Here is a 19,619-nt window from a genome sequence, read left to right on the forward strand (position 1 = left end):
AATATTCTTAATTTTAGGTCTCTTTTCTGACTTAAAGAAAAGTCAGAAAAGTCGAACCGTCAAAATTTATCTTTCATATAAAAACTATAAAAAAAACTAATTTTGAAACAGAAGAGACCTAAAATCAAGAACATGAATTAATTAATTAATTAATAGAACCGTAAATTATATAACAGTAGATATACCTTGTGGACCAACAACTCGATTCAAAGAAAAATGCAAACAATTATTTTCCATGATTAAAAAACTTGCATTCATAGTTTAAGTGAGTGATTTCTATCGATTATTTTATGTTCCGTTTATTTTGAGATATATTGAGATATTTAATAGTTTACGAAATTAGTTCACCAGAAATTATTATGTCCTATTTATACAAAATATTCATAATAATAATTTCTGGAAAAATGCTATTGGAGGTAGAATCAAAATCAATTGGAGAGGATAGTAGAAAAATTATAAAACTTCCTTCACTAGGATATGATTTTATGTTATTATGTATCGCTGTTATGGAGAGTTAGTGTGATATTGTGATAATGTAATGAATTTTTTTTCTATTCAATAAATCGAATCCATCACATCAAATAAAATTGTCCTAAGAACATTTAATTATATCTTTAGTAATCATAGAAACAGATTATCATTTGATCATGCTTCCGAAATTTTTCAAATGTATTTATGTGATAAAATTATTGAAAAGCAATTAGTTTTATCTAAACTTATGATTTTTGGAGCAACTTTTTTCTAATTCTTTCATAAATATTAACCATTCTACAGAAGAATTTAATTACGTAAATAGCGTTTTCAGCTACAAAAATATTGACCTCCGTATGGAGATACCATGAGTCGTTTTATTATTTTGAATATTTTTCATATATTTGATATAATAATATCCCTAATAGAAATGTTGAAAAATGAAGAACAATCCAATATCAATCCAGCCAAAGCTTCGCCTAGTGGGCGAGCGAAAAGTCTAGACTAGAAACAATTCTAGTGATGTTAATCATCAGCTCTCACTATCTTGGCACTACTATGGGAAAATATTTTGTTGACATGTTCCTCACTCTATTAATTTTAATATATTAGCGTTGTGAATTTGTTTATTTATTTGTATGTCAGTGTGAATAATTTTATCATTTTCAAGGTCTTCATCTCATTTATTTTTAGAGATATCTTCGGTGATAATTTGTTTACTCATCAAATAACAGCAACCTGTCCTTGTAAGAATAAAATTTCATATTATTAATATTATAGATTGAGATTATATGGATAACCTTTCAATTATGGTTTTTAACTGGCTGACTATGTAATTTTTTCAACGAATCTAGGTCCTTAGTTCGAAGCAGTAGCGGGTTCAAAATAGAATATTCATACGTATGGATATAAAATTTCATGTTTTAAACAGAGTTTCGAAAACCCTAATGATATTTTGTCATAATGATTGTGCTTCTCTCAATAATTATTCTTGTAGCCAGATTTTATTACGATGCTCATTGTAATTAGATTTTAAAAAGTTGAATTTTTAAAATACTATTCGTTAGCAATTTACGAAAAACTAACGGAATCGTAACATTTGGAATTCATGATGTGTTCTAAAATATTTATTGTCTACCGCAGAAAATTAAAATTAAACCGGTATAAAATCTATTTGTACTCATTTGTGAAAACGCTTTGTTTTTGTGAACAATTATGGGATAATAATTTGCTGTTTAACAAATAAAATCATGGCAAATATTGTCATACATTCGTTACTACAACTTACGTAATTATTTTTGAGAATACCCGCCGATATGGAGAGTTTGTTTTTAGCAATTAACAAAATAAATATTATTTATTTTATCGCTAGTGAAATAAACATATTTTATTGCTCGTGAATATGTTTCATTGAAATAATACAGTGCCAATGAAAAATATCACTGTTTCGCGGAACCTTTCTCTTATGATAAAACTGACACAATATTTATTTACCAACATTAGCATTTCAATAATAATTACTACTTGCGGTATATTGATTTATTAATAACATTCATTTATTTGGAAGTAATCAATTTTCGATTGTTTTTTGGAAAAGAATTCAACTTCCTTCCTGATTTTACCCCGCGCTGTGACGAAAATAAGTCCAAGTTGAAAATCGTAAGTCTTCGTTATATTAATTCACACTCTCTATTTTAATTTGGACTTAATATATGGAACGAGTTAATTGATCGGTTTTAGAGTAAGGTTTATCTCAAAGTTTATTGGAAGTAAATATGAAAATTTGAAGTTTTAACAAATTTTTATGGGAACAATCAACAAATTAAATGCTTGCATTACTAATAGTCATTATATTAATTGAACGTCTCAAAGAAATTTAAGAGAATCTACTTTGATATTTCAGCAAATTACATTTCATATGATGGATTCATATAGATTGATCATTATATCCAACTCATTAGTACGTAGATTTAATACACTAGATAATAGTGAGCTTAACTAAATTTTTATTTTTGAAAAATTCGATATGATAAAACGTTCCATCAATATTGATCGTTTTCGAACTAATGAAATACAATTTGAAATAATTTTGCATCTGTCTTTGAGTTGGACAATTTTTTCTCTTTTTTCCCTTTATTTGAGGCTTAAGAGGCTTACCAAATTTTTATTATTCTTATTTTTAATCAATTATTTGCATCAATACTAACTCTAATATACCCAACACCTGTATTCAGTCTCTTTCGAAGCTTCTGGACAGTCAGAAAATGTATTTTACTAATTTTAAAATACTTCAAAATGTTACCTTATTTACAATAAGCAGGCAAAGAAATACTTTTGGATATTATACACAAAGCTCAGTATTATATTATAGTCTGAAGAAGATTTTATATCAAATTATTTCACAGAAATATTTTCATGCAAAAAGTTTTCTATGACATATAAAACTGCCTTAAAACTACCTAAACACTACCACTATTTCTATAATAAATCGGTTGTATGATATGTGATTAAAACTTATGTTAGTTGTTCTTCAATTCTTCAACGAAAACATTCAATAGTGAATTTGAAATAGGAATCTTAGGTAAACCAATCCCAAAATTTGAAATTGTAATAATAAAATTAACCTAGTCTCTCTGTTAGTTTTAATAATTAAAATTAACATGTTTTGAGATATAATAATCGATAAATTCGGTTTTGTATGCTTAGCTTTGGTAGCTTTCTATAATATTTAATAATTATAATCAAATAATGTAGAATAATACGTGTATCAATACGAATATAATATTTATTTACAAATTAATAGTTAAATTGATTCCAGATTTTACTGGTTGAATTAAATAAAAGCAGTTTATGTAAACAATGAGAAATATGTTCGCTTTATTCCTAACCAATCAAATTCATAAATAATAAAACATACTTTTTCCAATACATGTTAAAAATAGTAATTTATGTGCAGTTAATTAAATTTAGATTCTAGAAAAAATATTCGAATACTGGCATTCATTACTCATTTGTTTATTCATTTACTCATGTTAACATATTAGTTATATTTAGTAAATATTATTTATTCAAAAAGATCAATTTGTGATGAATATAAGAAATATATTCCCTTATTTTTTTATAATATTATTATTTTTATATTTCATATCAATTCATATAACATGTCTTAATAGAAACAATTAGAATATTATCTGAATTTATGCAGTCGTAATTCTTGAGATGTAGTATAAGAACAAACAAAAATACCTCCAAATGCAATTGAAACTGCTAATAATCATTATAAGCTATCGTTTTCTACTTAAAAATGTGTTATACTTCAGCTGAAAGAGAAGTTATATTATCTCTGCTTGTCGAGAATATAGACTAATTTATCTGAATTAACAGACCCCTCCAGCTAATACATTTTTATATACTCATCATAGTGTAATAAATGATGAAACCCGAAAAAGCTTACTGTGGCAAGAACTGTTGAAGGAGCTCTAATATTTTACTATGCTTAGAAGGTAAAATTTGAGTATTTTTTTATTCATATACCAAATAACATTTTTGTTCTAAAAAATTCATTAAACGAATGCTTCTAGTGCATTAGATGCCATGCGACGATATAACACAATTTTAAGTACCTATAGATTATTTAATAAACAAAATAAGTATTCGCGGAAGCTGAAACATGATAAAAGCAAACGCTTAGCAAAATTTCTCTCAAAAAACAAATAGTGTGAATTGTGTTTTATGATTTTGTATAAACAGAGAAAACATATTTGGAGACAATTATAATTAGTACGATTAGAAGTAAACGGGTTTTTAAATCGAATAAACAGTATGATAGTGCAGCATAATAGAGTTTGGATTGGCAATAAAATATTAACAGCCCTGATTTAACGACTTGTCAGATGAAAAACCAGTGATAAATTGATAGATTAAAAAAAGAAAATGGAAATCTCGAAAAAACCTGTTAGGAAAAAGCAGCCGACAGATAACTGAAAACAGTTTAATTATCCAACATGAATTCGCGCGTCCACCAAATAATTTTCGGGGCATTCACCAAATTATGCATATCGAATAAAGAATTTTGAGATTCTGTAGTTGCTGACTATGTGTTTCCTATAAAAAACATCAGATAATATTCCCGTAATATGTTTACATAATAATAGAATAATTGTTTAAATTGTTAACACTACGTGATGTTCGAGATATTATATAGAGAATAATGATATGCATTATACTCATACCCAACCATTAACATTTTTGCAAAACAGATGAAGATTGTTTAATAATCATAATCTAACATAACATAATCATAATATAACAATGATTGAAATATTTATTTTAATAATAACATAGTTCCTTTCGATCTGAGAAAATATGACTCGTCGACTTGGAGATCGTTATGAATTTGAATTCGTCAAAAGTAGGGAATGTTCTATGGAAATAATTTGACGCAAATAATTATGATAGTACTACCAAAACCACTCAAAGAGATCGAAAAAGTAACAAAAGAAGTATATACCGTAACATGTCATGCTTGTTACAAAAAAGATCAGTGATTGCAAATTTGGATGATAGAGCTATCCAACTATCAGATCCCGAATTTAGATGCTCAGCTATCCAAAAACTGCATTGAAAGAAAATCAAAACATTCAAAAAATTTTCCCTTATCATATGTAGAAGGACTTCGAACAACTATCGAATTATTACAATGAATATGATAGTGGTATAAGTTATTGAGAACATAATACATTAATCAAATATTTCACTAAACTAAAATTTGATGCACTAATAAAAACAAAAGTAATATATATAATATATATATATATATATATATATATATATATATATATATATATATATATATATATATATATATATATGTATATATATATATATAAATAGTCACTTGAGTATCTAAACACAATCATCATGAAAGAAGAGAAATAAGACTCAGAATTGATAAACAGATCCAGAAATCAACAAGATTACACTATTTAAATGAATCATGAACTGAAAAAAAATGTTTGTGATAACTATCCCTATAATAACATATTTAACAGAACAAATGGTGATTTTTAAAAAGCATGGAAAGCATTTGTGATAAAACATGAAACATTTAAGAAAATAGTAAGGGAAACAGAATCAGAAACGAACGCATGAAAGATGGGGTAAATTTCATTAATGGACAGAACAGAAAACACAGTTGAAAGGATATGTACATTTATTCAAGATCAATTAAAATATGTCCGGAAGAAGACACGGCTTTCCAATCCGACGCCTGAAAACACATTAAGGAATTTGAGGAAGAAAAATGAATCAATTGTTTTGCCAAATATCATAAGCCATGTATGAAACTTCATAATTGGCATATTAGTAATAAACGTGCTATTTATAGTACATATCCTAATCCAAGAATCAAATTGTATAAACCTAGACTACTTTTAAGTTAACGTAAGGAATACAAAACTTCTCAGAAAATTGACTCCAAATCCTTTATTGAAACATTCATAATATAAGAACCATACAAAATCATACACATTCGTATTCGTTTAAATGACCGAAACAGAACATCAAATCATCTATTGAAAATTTGATAATCATAAACCATTTCAAGTACTCTGATTGATCGAATTAAAAATAGTTTTGTGAAGAAACTCTGGGAAGAACGTACAATTTGAAGAATTGAAATCATAGAAATATTTTTCCAGTAAACCGCCGAAGTTAATAAGATTTTTTTGGTAATAAGTTGAATATGTACATACTGTGGACTAGGATAGGTATTCAAAATTTCAAGTAACTGACTCCAATATGTCTCCACTGCGATTATTTGAAGTGTAGTATCTCTCAATTCATAAGGTTTGTTTAATGATATAAATTTGTGTTTAAATGTTAGATATCTAAGTATATGGTTTTGCCACATGTTCTAAAAAAGGACACATATCAACATATAATATTAGTATAACAGCTATTTAAACTTATATCAGTTTACCTTTGAATATGAAAAAGTTATGGAACAAACACCAATATCATTATTATTATTTCACTTGTGTATTTCCGCTAAGAACTAAATGAAACGTAAAAATATACTAAATCACAAAATAAAATAAAGAATTACGAGAATTATTCTCGTAGCGTGCCGTCGGGAAACAGCAAGCGACGCCGACATTACGGCAGTCTGCGTTGAACTGAACCCCGACCAACCCTTACAGTTGTATACTATATATAGCATCAAAATATACACGTAAACACTGCCCCAATTCCTCGCTCGACACATCTTCAAAGAGAACGCGAGAGGGCGGTTAACTTTGGAAATTAAGCGTAAATGGGGAAATACTGAAAAGAGTAAATTATGGTAACATTTTTTCACTGGTTTAACCGCAGATTAACAGATTTGTTGTTTATTATTTAAAGGGTTAATTGCCTCAGAAACGTTTAAATGATTTGAAGCTAATCGACGAATGAAACTCACGAATACATGAAAGATTTTAAGAGTGAAACGACAGAAAATGTTGAAAAGTATTAAACTTTTCTTATGCTATACGTTAAGTTTATGGTAAATATATAATATAATGTAAAATATTTGAAGGCAGATATTACGTGTCTATAATGAACAACAATAAAATAAAACATTCTATAGAATTTAAAATCCTGGAATACTACGCAATAATATGGAAGCGTAAATAGAGGAATATAAATTTTAAACAGTTACCGGTATCCTTTAAAACAATTGTTTATTACTATTTACGGTAGTATTTCAAGAATTTGCAAACAATGGAAACATAAAGATAAACAAACACATGTACCAAGTTACCGCTTAATAAAGACGTATATGACAAATTAAATTATTTATTGAGTATTGTAACTTCGATTTGCAAATATTTCTTGTAACCATCCGCCTCGGATTCTGAGCAGGTTGATTCTGATTCTAGTTGACCCACGGTTTTATATATTCAGCGCATTTTGTCGTTCGGTTGGGTCCCTCGTGATCTCCGATTTTAACAACGTCATATCTATCATTTTCTTTAACCTTAACAATTTCGTACGGACCTAAAAATTTTCTCTTTAATTTTGAATCAGATGTAAACTGGGTTCTTTGTATGTGCAATCAAATCATTCTTCCTATATACATTCGCCTTCTTTCTTCTTAAATTGTATTCTTTCTTATTTTCATTCTTTACTTCTTTTACGTATTTCATCTCTTTATTCATAAAATTTTCTTATTATATCCTCTTTTATGATTTCTTTGATTTTAACGTCTTCTTTATTTTTCATTCTAATACCAATTAATACTTCAAAGGGTGTGGTAGCTATGCTTCGCTGATAGGGCGAATTCAAGGCAGTCTGTACTTTGTCAACGTATTTGTACCACTTTCCTGGGTCTTCCAAACTGAGTTTTGTCAAGGGTCCTATTTACCCTTTCCACTTGTCCATTACCTCGTGGGACTCCACAAGTTGTTAACACATGGTTAATATTTTCTTCTCGGCAATACGATTCGAATTCTTCAGAACGGAACGCGGATCCTCTGTCAGATATTATCCTTGACGGGTTTCCAAATATTTTACGTTGTTTTTCAAGACAACATATCACTTCTTTCGTCGCGGTTGATTTTGTTGGGTAAAACCACACAAATTTGGAAAGTCATCAACTACCACAAAAATGTTCTGATAATTTTTGTTTGTTGACTTCATTGGTCCTAAGTGGTCGACGTGATACATCTCTAACGGACCTTCTAGCTTTTGTATAGGATGAAGCATTCCTTTTTTCCTTCCTTCCTTTTTATTCCCTAATATACAAGGTATACAGTTATTTGTAATCGATTCTATTTTTTCTTTTAGTCTTGGTATGTAAAATTCCTTGTTTACTACTTTTTCTGTCTTTTTCTTTGAAAAATGTAATATTCGCTAAATAAGATTTTAGTGGTCGCATGGTAATATGAAGATACTCACTAAATATTAAGGGCAGAGCATAGCATTCTCATTAAAGAAACCCTTTCTATGAAGTACATAACTAAAGCTAGTTTTATCAAACCCGATCATATTATTTTCCTACCCATACTTTTATTTCTATTCATGTATATTCTTAATATATGAGTGAAATTTTATCTTGATTCGTTCGAAAATCAGGGTCGAAGGCTTTTCAAGTGCTCGTAAATAATAGTAATAATAAAATAATCTGTAGTAATAAGAAATGCTATCATACTGTGTCATTATGGATAGTTAAAGTCTACATTTTTTTTAACTAAAAATTTTCACATTTGGATTGATAGCCACTGGAATAATATTTGCTATGAGATTCCCTAATTTTTTGAAGTTTCTCCGATGAAAAAAGAGGCCTGAATGCAAAAATATCTGCTTCAACTTCAACAATAGCTGAACCAATATCATAGGCGTGAAAGCGATAATATAACTTACGCAAGGAGTCCACTGATGCTAGCGGTAGTTTGGTGCTGGTATTCGTGGATTTAGGCGAGGAATAGCTTAAAAACTTTTGAGATGGTGAGGTCCCTTGTCAATACATAGCGTCCATTTACTACATCTGAATCACGCGATAGCCATACAGGTGAGTCATCGGATCCATACGTAGGATATCATCTCTCTTCGCTTTTTTTTTTCTATAATTATATCGAAACTCTCTATCTACCGGGATTTATAAGTAGCTATAGCCTCCCTGTCAGAACCTAGTTTATCAGTTTTGACCTCCTTAGAGAAGTTAAGCCAGATTCTTTCCCACAGTGTTTATTTTAATATGTTCACTGGTAAACGAAGCTCTTGAATCTAGGTGCGTTAGGTTTAATTGTTTCAATGGTAAGTTACCAGTATCTATATTGGTAGCAGGCGGCCACATACTCATGTCCATGAACTGTTTTAAATGAATCTTCTTTTAAACACCAGTTTTGAAATTGGAGTGCAACTGTCCCTATTTTTCATCATTGGGAAGCAACATATAGAGTCAGTTGTTCTTAGTTTTGTTTTCACTTAGTGCACAATCTAATTTGCTGTATACGGAGGCGAATATTGGACACTACCACGTAATTCCAATCCTCCTTTATAAGGTTTCTATGAGGAGGGATGTGATATGATACTGACTGTGTTTTCGTTATTTGTACAATAGGTCTGCATTAATATTGCCTTTTTTATTGTTTGTGGTCTATCACTAATATTTGTTTTATCTTTGGCAGCAGACTTTTCCAGTGTCCAGTGTCATTTGTTTAATACTTTGTCTCAGATCAGCTAATCATTTTGATAACATTTCCATTGATAAGTCGTGTACCTGAACTTGAGCAAACTCATCATGATTGTCCATAAAATCAGTTTCTAAATCATAAAATTCTAGTTTACAATACACAGGCTATAAGTCGACTGTTTTTATATACCGATTACATAACTTAATATTTATTATATTTGATTCTTAGTTTGTGGAACTACAATAATTTATGATAATTTTTTTTTTAATTCAAATATTTTTACCTATTGTTCTATATACTTCATCTCAACAAAACGTAGAATTGAAATACAAACGGAATATAAAGTAGATACTAATTACAAATGGGTGAAAATGTTTGTTGTCTCTTCATCGAAACTGTATATTTCCGTTGATCCAATAAACATTCCAAATCTACCAAATTTTGGTGGTACTAATGTTTTTCTCAATTTTCCACATTATTTATTACAATACGACTACATTAATGAACTCTAAATATGTTATATGGCTTATCTGGGTTACATATACCGTAACAACAAGTATGATTTACTGTAATCAATAATAGAAGGAAAAATCGAAGGAAAACGTGGACCTGGTCGCAGACAACATTCATGGTTAAGAAACATACGCAATTGGACTGGTATGCATACATCATTTTTAATTCGCACCACTCAGAACCGAAATAAGTATGCCGAAATTATCGCCAAGCTTCATTAAATGGAGATGGCACCTGAAGAAGAAGATAAATGTTATAGCAATAAAATCTCATCACTGTAAAAACTCATAAAAGCGTTGTCAAGTAATATACCCATGTGACAAAAAAGACGATACAGGCATCTTCAGAATAAGTTTGTCTAGTTTTAACAAGATACATCATCAATCGGACGTGAAAAATGTGTTCATTTGAATCCCACATAACCTCACACATGTTAAGAAAGCTCGCTCTGTTAAAGTTATATGGGAGTCTGTGTATAAAATCTACACAGCTGACGAATCATGCATCAAACCAAATCTAACTAAAGTTATTCGTCTTTGTTTTTAGTATTACAGGTAATATGGCAATAGTGGCGTCAAGTATGACCGCTGCAAAGACTGGCAGCTGATCTCCATGAAGCCATTTGAAGAAATATATGTTTTGATAATCTCCATCCATACTATTTCGACTTAAATATCGACAAGTATTGCTAATGAATATTATTCTTATTTGTTATATATTTAGCTTTTAAGAACTGTTACCACGTGCCACTTATGCAAGGAGGCATTAAACATACAGTTCACAATTTGGAATAACCTGATATATTTTCAAAGATCCGGCTCTGGGATTATAAAACTCTTCGAGTTGCTACAATACAGAATTTAATCATTTCATCAATTTGGCAAGTGTAGATTTTTCCCTGTGAAACAATATCACTAATTTTACGTTCGTTATGTTATCCCGAAAAAATAACAGACCAGTGCGTCTAAAGAACTGGAGTTATTTTGGCACAACACTCCAATTTTCCCCCTTCGAATAATCTCTCACCCTCTCTCTATCAAACCAATAAACAAACAACATCCCCTCTGAATGTGAAATACTTTTAATATTTCGGATAACGAAATTGTCTTTCGATGTTACAATGGAACCCTCATGTACAGCAGGATACGAAATCAATTTTTATACATAGTGCCGATTCAAGATAATGAGGTAATTATAGGGTTTGTTAAAAAAGCTTCAAACATATATAGTTTGTGCGAAAAATGGGAAGGAAAAGTACTATAGTCGTATATTCACCAGAATCTTCTTGGATATAAATTATTTATTTTACAAAAGTAATTAACAGCACCACAAAAAAATAGAATAAGTTTCAATCCGTATCTAGCTACAGCATCAGGCAAGCAAGATATACTGTATCTTCACAGTAAATAGAAATAAAAACAATAACCAATAACAAAGAGGATTCGATCTGAATTATATGGAAAATATAGATTGTCATCTCTTTTGAAAAAACATTTCTGCAGTTCGAGGCAAAGAGCAAGCTGCAGTATTTGTTCCTAATGAAAAATCCGTTGTTGATAAAATTATGCCCTCATTTTTTTTCTACGTGTATATCATATACATATACATATACATATACATATATATATATACATATATATATATATATATATATATATATATATATATACATATACATATATATATATATATATATATATATATATATATATATATACAGGGTGAGTCGGGAGGAGCGCACCAAACTCTAGGAGTGTATTATACACATGAAAATAATGTAAAAAAACTGATATTTTCTTGTACAATTTTCATTTGTTTTAGCCTTCTTTCAATAAATAGTCAAAAATACCGCCATTGATTTCTAAACATTTTCTGCTTCGTCTACGAAGAGCGTTTGTTGCTCTCCCAATTGATTCATTCCTTTGTTCTTTACTATTGGCTGCGGTATTCTTAATTCGTCTAATTAGTGCATCCCGTGTGTTCACTTTTATTTTGTAAACTCCATTTCTCATTCAGCCCCATAAACAAAAATCTAGTGGTGTGAGGTCTGAAGATCTTTCAGGCCAATTAATGGGACCTCCAGACCAAACTAACGCCCTGGAAAACGTTTGTCTAAATGTTGCTTGACCTGACGAGCGATATGTGCAGGAGTTCCATCGTGCTGATAGTACATCTGCATTCTAATATTTTCAGGAACATCCTCTAGAAGACCTTGTAATTTATTTTGTAAAAAATTTAGGTAGTTGTCCTATGATACGATTCTCCAAAATGAAAGGGCCAATTAAATAACTGTCAACCATACCACATCACACGTTTACAGAAAATCGATGTTGAAAATTGCTTTCGACTGTTGCGTGGGGATTTTCGTCCGACCATACATGATAGTTACGAGTATTATTAATGCCATCACGGGTAAATGTAGCTTCATCTGTAAAGATGATACAACACGATGATTATTATTTATCCGACAAAACATATGGTTAGCGTAATCCTCTGGTTGTAGGTGCTGTACTCTCTGTACGTGATAAGAATATAAGCCTTGTTCGTGGAGTGTGCTTATCACCTTTTTTTGTGGAATTCCCAATTGAGTGGCAATTCTCCGTCAGCTAGTAGTTGGATCTTCTTCTACTAGATGCAGAATATTTTTTACTTCTACCAAACCTTGTCGAGTAGCGCATTCAGATGATATATTAGCACTGGGAAGCTTACTAGCCTCGCACAATTTGCTCTAATAAATACTTTTTTATCAGGATATCTTTGGTGTGGAAAACGTTGACGATATTCTTCAGCAGCTGTAGCATTTCCATTACAGAAATCATAAACAAACACCATATTTGCATATTCTAAATTTGAATAAGTATCTGGCATTTTTCAACACTAACAATCACCTAAATTCCAAATTAAACGTTCAGTTACTGTTCACTGTACACTGACAGTTCATCAAAACGTCAGAATTATCAAATGCCTTTGAGCCTCGAACATGCATACTTTAATAATGTTAAAATTCAGATATAAGATTTTAATTACTCTATAACTTGAAAACAAATGAATGTCGGATAAGAACATATGAATTTTTTTTACATTATTTTCACGTGTATAATACATTCCTAGAGTTTGGTGCGCTCTCCCGACTCACCCTGTATATATATATATATATATATATATATATATATATATATATATATATATATGTATATATATATTGAAATGATCAGAAATCTAAAAGCAAGTAGGTACATAATGAAAATTTATAATTTATTGAGATTAGTTTTACTAAAGATAATAATTAAACTAAAGGCAGAAAATCGATAAAAAAAATAAAAGAAATTGAATTGATATTTGCAAGTTAATTAATTATAGTTATTTTATATATAAGGAATTATTTATTAAAAATGATATATTCTAAAAGGATTGCTTATGTACAAATCATAATTTGTATCATAGAATAATGTTATTAATTATAAATTAATATAAAACTTAGTGGAAGATTGTTTTTTTTTAAAAAATATATGAAACTGTTGCCAAAATGACCCATAATAGTGAAAATTCATAAACTATTAATGAAATAAAAGTTTATTTTAAAACATAAATATAAGAACTGACAAGTGTTTGAAAAGTGAAGGACATTGTAAGGAGAAAACAGCAAAAGTCTAGTCAGTCATATTATATGGTTGCTAAGGAAAAAAAAAGAGAGGATCATTATTTGGAAAAAAAATTATCAGCAGAAAAGAGAATGGGGAGTGCAAAGTTATAAGAAATAGAAGTTAAATTTGAATCAAAATACAAAATAATTGCGAATTATTAAAGATGAATGGAAGATAAATATCTGGACTGAAGAAAATCCAATGAAGATTTGTTACTAATCCAATGAGTTGAAGATTTGTTACTGACAATTCACAGAAGTAAATGCAAGTTTCAGATCTGATATTGCAAGATATTATCATCTCAGGTCAGTTCCGTCACGTATTATTGGCCAATAATAATAATAGTAACAATATAAAATAATTTATAAAAAAAAAAGGAATATTACCTATACTTACGTTGACAATGGATAAAATTCCTTATTTGTGAGGTTAAGATTCCTTTTCTGTAGAAATAATATGAATTGTGTAGTATAATTAAATTTTGTTCAATGTATCATATGTAATCCTTCCACAGAAATAGAACTTCTTGATTATATCATATAAAATTGACATAATTTTTTAGTATTTTCCTTATATTGTACATCTAAATAATAGAATATTCATCTGAGTCGATTTATAACAGAGAACTGTGTAGAATTATCAAATTAGAGGAACGGCTAACTTCAGGTTAGACTCATAGGCGTACTCAACTACATATATATATATATATATATATATATATATATATATATATATATATATATATACATATATATATATATATATATATATATATATATATATATATTTCTTCAATTTCTTATTTCTTAGACCTTTTGATATATTAATGCATCTAAATGTTTTTGATTTTAGTCTCTTCTATCGTCTATCAATACGATAAAAAAAATAGAACTGCATTAACGAACCATGAAATATCAAAAAAACCTAAATTTATAAGACTATTTTGTAAGTTTTAATAAATTTAATATATTTGAGATGTGGAAACCAAGGAAAAATTAATTTTTCTTATTAGAACACAGTTCTAGTCGTTTGAGAAGTCGAAACGTCAAAATTTATCATTCTTTTAAAAACTATAAAAAAAACTAATTTTAAAACAGAAGAGACCTTAAATCAAGAACATTGTATATATATATAACAATATTTTTTTTTGTTTTTAAGATTTATCAGATTTCTTCACGTAATAAACGAATGCTGGCAGTATTTTTTTTTTTTCAATTAGAGTGCTTACATTTTAAAGAATCAAATTTTAGTTCGCGATTGATTTCCAAGAGAACTACTGACATGTATAATTTTAACCCATAATGTTAACACCCATTGTGGTGCTCAAAGTTGTTAAAAGAAATTGAATTGCATATACTTTTCTTATCAAAGTAAATAGGTGGAAGGGAAGGGCATGCAAAAGTAAGTGAGCCTGCATACACAGTTAGTTATCCGTCTCATTACAGAAAATAGCAAGAAAGCGTGAAAAGATTCTCATCCCGAGCTTCAAGTCTTTTATATTTAAATTGCTAACGGTGGCTCTCCATGTAAATATACGTTCGTTCATCACAGATACAGATATTTACTCAAGTGTATTTTTCTTCGAAGAATTATTCAGAAGAAGTTTTTTACCCTACCTCTCTCGCCTTCTAATTTCATTGTTCTTTCACCCTTACTGGATGTTTTATGTTTCTTTGGAGGTTTTTTATTTGACTGTTAGAATGATGCATCTAATAAGATGCTGAATTGAACCCTGACACTTCCGACTCAGAGACGGTATGGCCAATTCATTCAGAAAATCATTGAGTTTTAATCCAAAACAGAGACGGCGTTTCTTCAATTGATCTCGATTCGACCCTCCTTTGATCTCAGTTCTTGTTATTTTGGTGGCATGTCACAATTGGGAAAAATATTTCATAATAATTTTAACATCACACCAATTTGACCAGATATAGAGTTGTATTTATAATTATGATACAATGCTCTGAAAAATCCGTAAAAAATTATTTTAGAGGATATCAATGGTCTAATTTTCTTCATATATAATATTCATTTGTAATATAATGAATTAATGAGTTAATAATGATAATTCTCACACATTGTATTGTCTAGACATTCTCATAATAATATGATCAATAGCTTCCAGGATTATTCCATACCAAGTCACCTCAGAACCATCAGCATGTCAGTGGAATATTTAACTTTTTTAAACTTCTTTCTATTACGTCGCACATATATCTAATTTGAACAAGGATCTAAGATTACCAAAGAATTTGATTCTGGTGGAAAGAGCAGAGGCTTTGTCTCTCTACATGTGATTATGCGTTAACTTGCTGAAAATTTAGATGTGAGTATCTAAATTAGATTCCAATGTTTGTTGAAGGTATCGATGGGCATTCATTTTGCTCTTGATAAAAACTGAAGGTGACTTTGAATGGTACCTTATACCATACCAGGATGCTAGTTTGACCGTTTGATCAGATTTTAGTATGTCACCATATATACATCCCACACACAAATCATTACATTACTGGCTTTAATCCGAGCTTTGTTGTTCTTTGTGGATTCCACCACGATGGTTTTTATTCAATTTTTTCATCTCATTTTTATCAGCCGTTATTAATATAATATAATAAATATAATATAATAAAATAATATAATAAAATAAAGCACTGTGAAAAAATTGAATAATAGGCGACGTTTGAGTTGTAACTACTAACTACGATATAAAGCTTACATATAGCTTACATACAAGCTACGTATAAAGCTTAAGTGATTGATTTTGTACTGACAGAATGGCCTTTGGGACCACACTCCATGAAATTATAGAGCGCTGATGTTTCAATTACAATCTATACAAACGAACTCAAGTGATCAATCGCCGTAATTATTTTAAGTTTATCAAAATTCGTACAAATTTTATGATTCCTACATATTTTCAGGAAAGTATTTTCACTAAGTTTTTCGACATATTTTCATTTTCCAAATTAAAAACTCGTTTTCTGAACATAATTTCCAAATAAACCGAAAACTCTGCACCATTTCCTTCCGCCTCTTAAACCCTTTCACGGAGTAATTCCTCCAATACGACTCTGCATCCTTTTTATAATAAGTTCCGGTAAGCAAAAGCGTCGTCTGTCACCCTTCTGCTTATTTGCCGTTGCCATAATTTTAGTCATCAATGCCTCACGTCGCTTCGAAATTCTTATAAGAAGTTATGACGACAAATAATATTATGAAAACTTTTACACTTTTTTTTATTAGTAAATGTCTCCCAATTTCCGAAGACCTAATATTCACCAGGAACGATATATATTACAAGTGATATTGAAATCAATGTACTTATGTTATCATGCTGATGAAATACAAAAAATATTGAGATTCTCAGACGGAATAAATTATGGTTTGAAAAAAAACTAAGGAGAACAATATAACCAAATTTTTAAATTAGTGTGCAAAATTTTGAATTTATTTGCTTGTTTAAACTGTGTGCAAAAAATAAACGCTATAGATTCCGTTACAGGTTATCCTGGTGATCCTGGCCAAGATAATGGTGAGAATTCATCACATTATTGTATTGATATCGGTCCTTGATAAGGGTGAAAAATTTCGAATTCATTTGAAACTATAAAGTTCTCTTAAATCGAGTTCAAATATCGCGTTATATATACATATGAAGGCGAAACTGATAGCGGATTCAAAAACTGTTTTCGACTAATATAACAATAATCTAATAAGTCAAAAAAACTTAAAATTCACTTATCTTCCAGATTGAATTTCGCAATTGCGTATGAACATTGGAATGAGTATTGAATATGAAACTGTTTTATTAATTTTTACGAATATTTTGCCCAAAAATATTTATATCTTTTGCTTGTAAGTAAATAAGACAAGATTGTCTCCGTCTTGTGCTATTTATCTATCAGGACAAAAACGGATATTTATATTTTTGCAGAAACATTATAAATTATTACAACCCGGTTGACACTCAACACAGAGATGCCGATTTTGTTAGAGGGTAGAGGGTGAGCGATTAAGTTAAGTGCTGTATGAACCCATAAATTTGAAGACCCGTAACACGCAGGGTGACTGCCAGCTTGCTGGCCATTGCCCACTTAAACGGACCAATTAATAAATTGGTCAAAATCCTGTAAGAGTAAGGTAATAGGAGTTATTAATATTTAGCAGTCTCTATTTAGTCTGCGAGGTGGTAAATGGGGGAGGGGTATTACAAATGATTGCTGTCGTTGGCAGAACGTAGGCCCAGCATATGGCGCATTGACATGTCCAGTGGAGGCTCATAAATTTCAAGAGTTGTTAAGTAAACCAGGACCGTTTTGTAGAAGTTTTATCATAACGGTAAGCTTAGTTTATTAGTTTATTTTTCTTCTCATTATGAGAGTTTTATTAGCATGATAAAGGTATCAAAATTATAATGAACTGAGATCATATATATTAGCTAAAATGGTACTTGTTTGAATTCTATTTTCCGCTCGATATATCATTTTAACAGATCACACAATAAATTGCAATTGATATATTTAAGTAGTTCTGATTAAAGTTTGTTATTGTTTTAGTATTATTGACATGCATGCAAGCTTTGGCACAATTTCTCTTCTACAGATTGAAACACACATGTTCTATAAAGTTACTGACGTCCTATCTTGGTTCAATTTCTTTCCGCTTATCTCTTCGTTTCTTATCTCAAATCTAGTTGTCCTCTGTTGGTTTAAAAATTAATCTTAATATTGTTGCTTCCGTTTGTATTTAACTTTTCTTCACATAATGTACTCGAATAATGATGATTCGCAAAAGAAATCTATTTTTATATTCTCTCTGTATAATTTTCTTACTTTCTTGTTTTTTCTAAAAATTTTATTTTAAAACCGAATCAATACTACTCATCACTTCCATTAATCTGAAGTTTCAGTTTCATCTTTTCTCCTTACAACATGTTTCTCTATCTTTGTAAGATTTATCTCATACCAAACTTTTTATTTTGTGTTAACTTAGCTCACCTCTCCATTTCAATATTCCAGAGCTTTTATACTTGACTAGTTTCTCTGATTGTAGTGCTTTAATCAGTTCATCATAATCCTCTTTTTTTTATTATTTGCCTTTACGTCGCAAATTTTAAAAGGAGTACAAAAATTTGATAATCTGTTAAAACATCTTTTAAAGGAAAAGGAGTTCATAAAACTTATTAATACGTTTCAAAAATATAATACGGTTCTGCGGGAATATTCACTATTAAGCGAGTAAAGTGTGAAATTCAGCAATCATAGGAGTTACTGAGAATGGTCTACTGTAAATTATGAGAGGGACCTCGGTCTCCTTTAAAACTGTACATTTGTCAACGGATATGCACTAAGCATGTTTTATAGGGTAATTCTGACGTCTGTCCACTCCATCGCTGACCCTTCTTTCTCTTTCCACTATTCTCCCTTTGTAAATGAAAAATCTACTCACCATCTTATTTGGATTTGTTTTAAGATGGATAAAAGGATGATATTTCATAAATTTGAAAAATTTATAAATGCGGAGTTGTGAACAAAATGGAATAACTTTATATTAATGATGAAATTTATCAAATCATATGAATCAAAGAGATTTTAGGTTGAATATAAATTGAATTTAGGAACAAATTGATAGAACAAATTCGTAAGTAGCAATGTGACAATCTTCAGCGGCCTTCTCCGTCTACTTAATTTCTTCTTACTATTTTCAATTTCCGGTAATTTTTAAATATAATTCAACTGTGTTAAAAATTGCATTTTAAGTACAAATATATATGTGCTAGCAAAACTGAGTGTATTGGATTTATAAACATCCTCTT

The 19,619-nt window shown here is 29.7% G+C and overlaps 1 protein-coding gene across 4 annotated transcripts in view; it reads left to right on the forward strand.

Annotated features, from left to right (window-relative positions):
* LOC130451113 (forkhead box protein P1-like) overlaps positions 1-19,619 on the forward strand; it is a 251,029-nt gene that overhangs the window by 193,556 nt on the left and 37,854 nt on the right. The gene's annotated exons all lie outside the window — the stretch shown is intronic.

The sequence above is a fragment of the Diorhabda sublineata genome, chromosome X (genome assembly GCF_026230105.1).
Source record: "Diorhabda sublineata isolate icDioSubl1.1 chromosome X, icDioSubl1.1, whole genome shotgun sequence".
NCBI classification, from domain to species: domain Eukaryota; kingdom Metazoa; phylum Arthropoda; class Insecta; order Coleoptera; family Chrysomelidae; genus Diorhabda; species Diorhabda sublineata.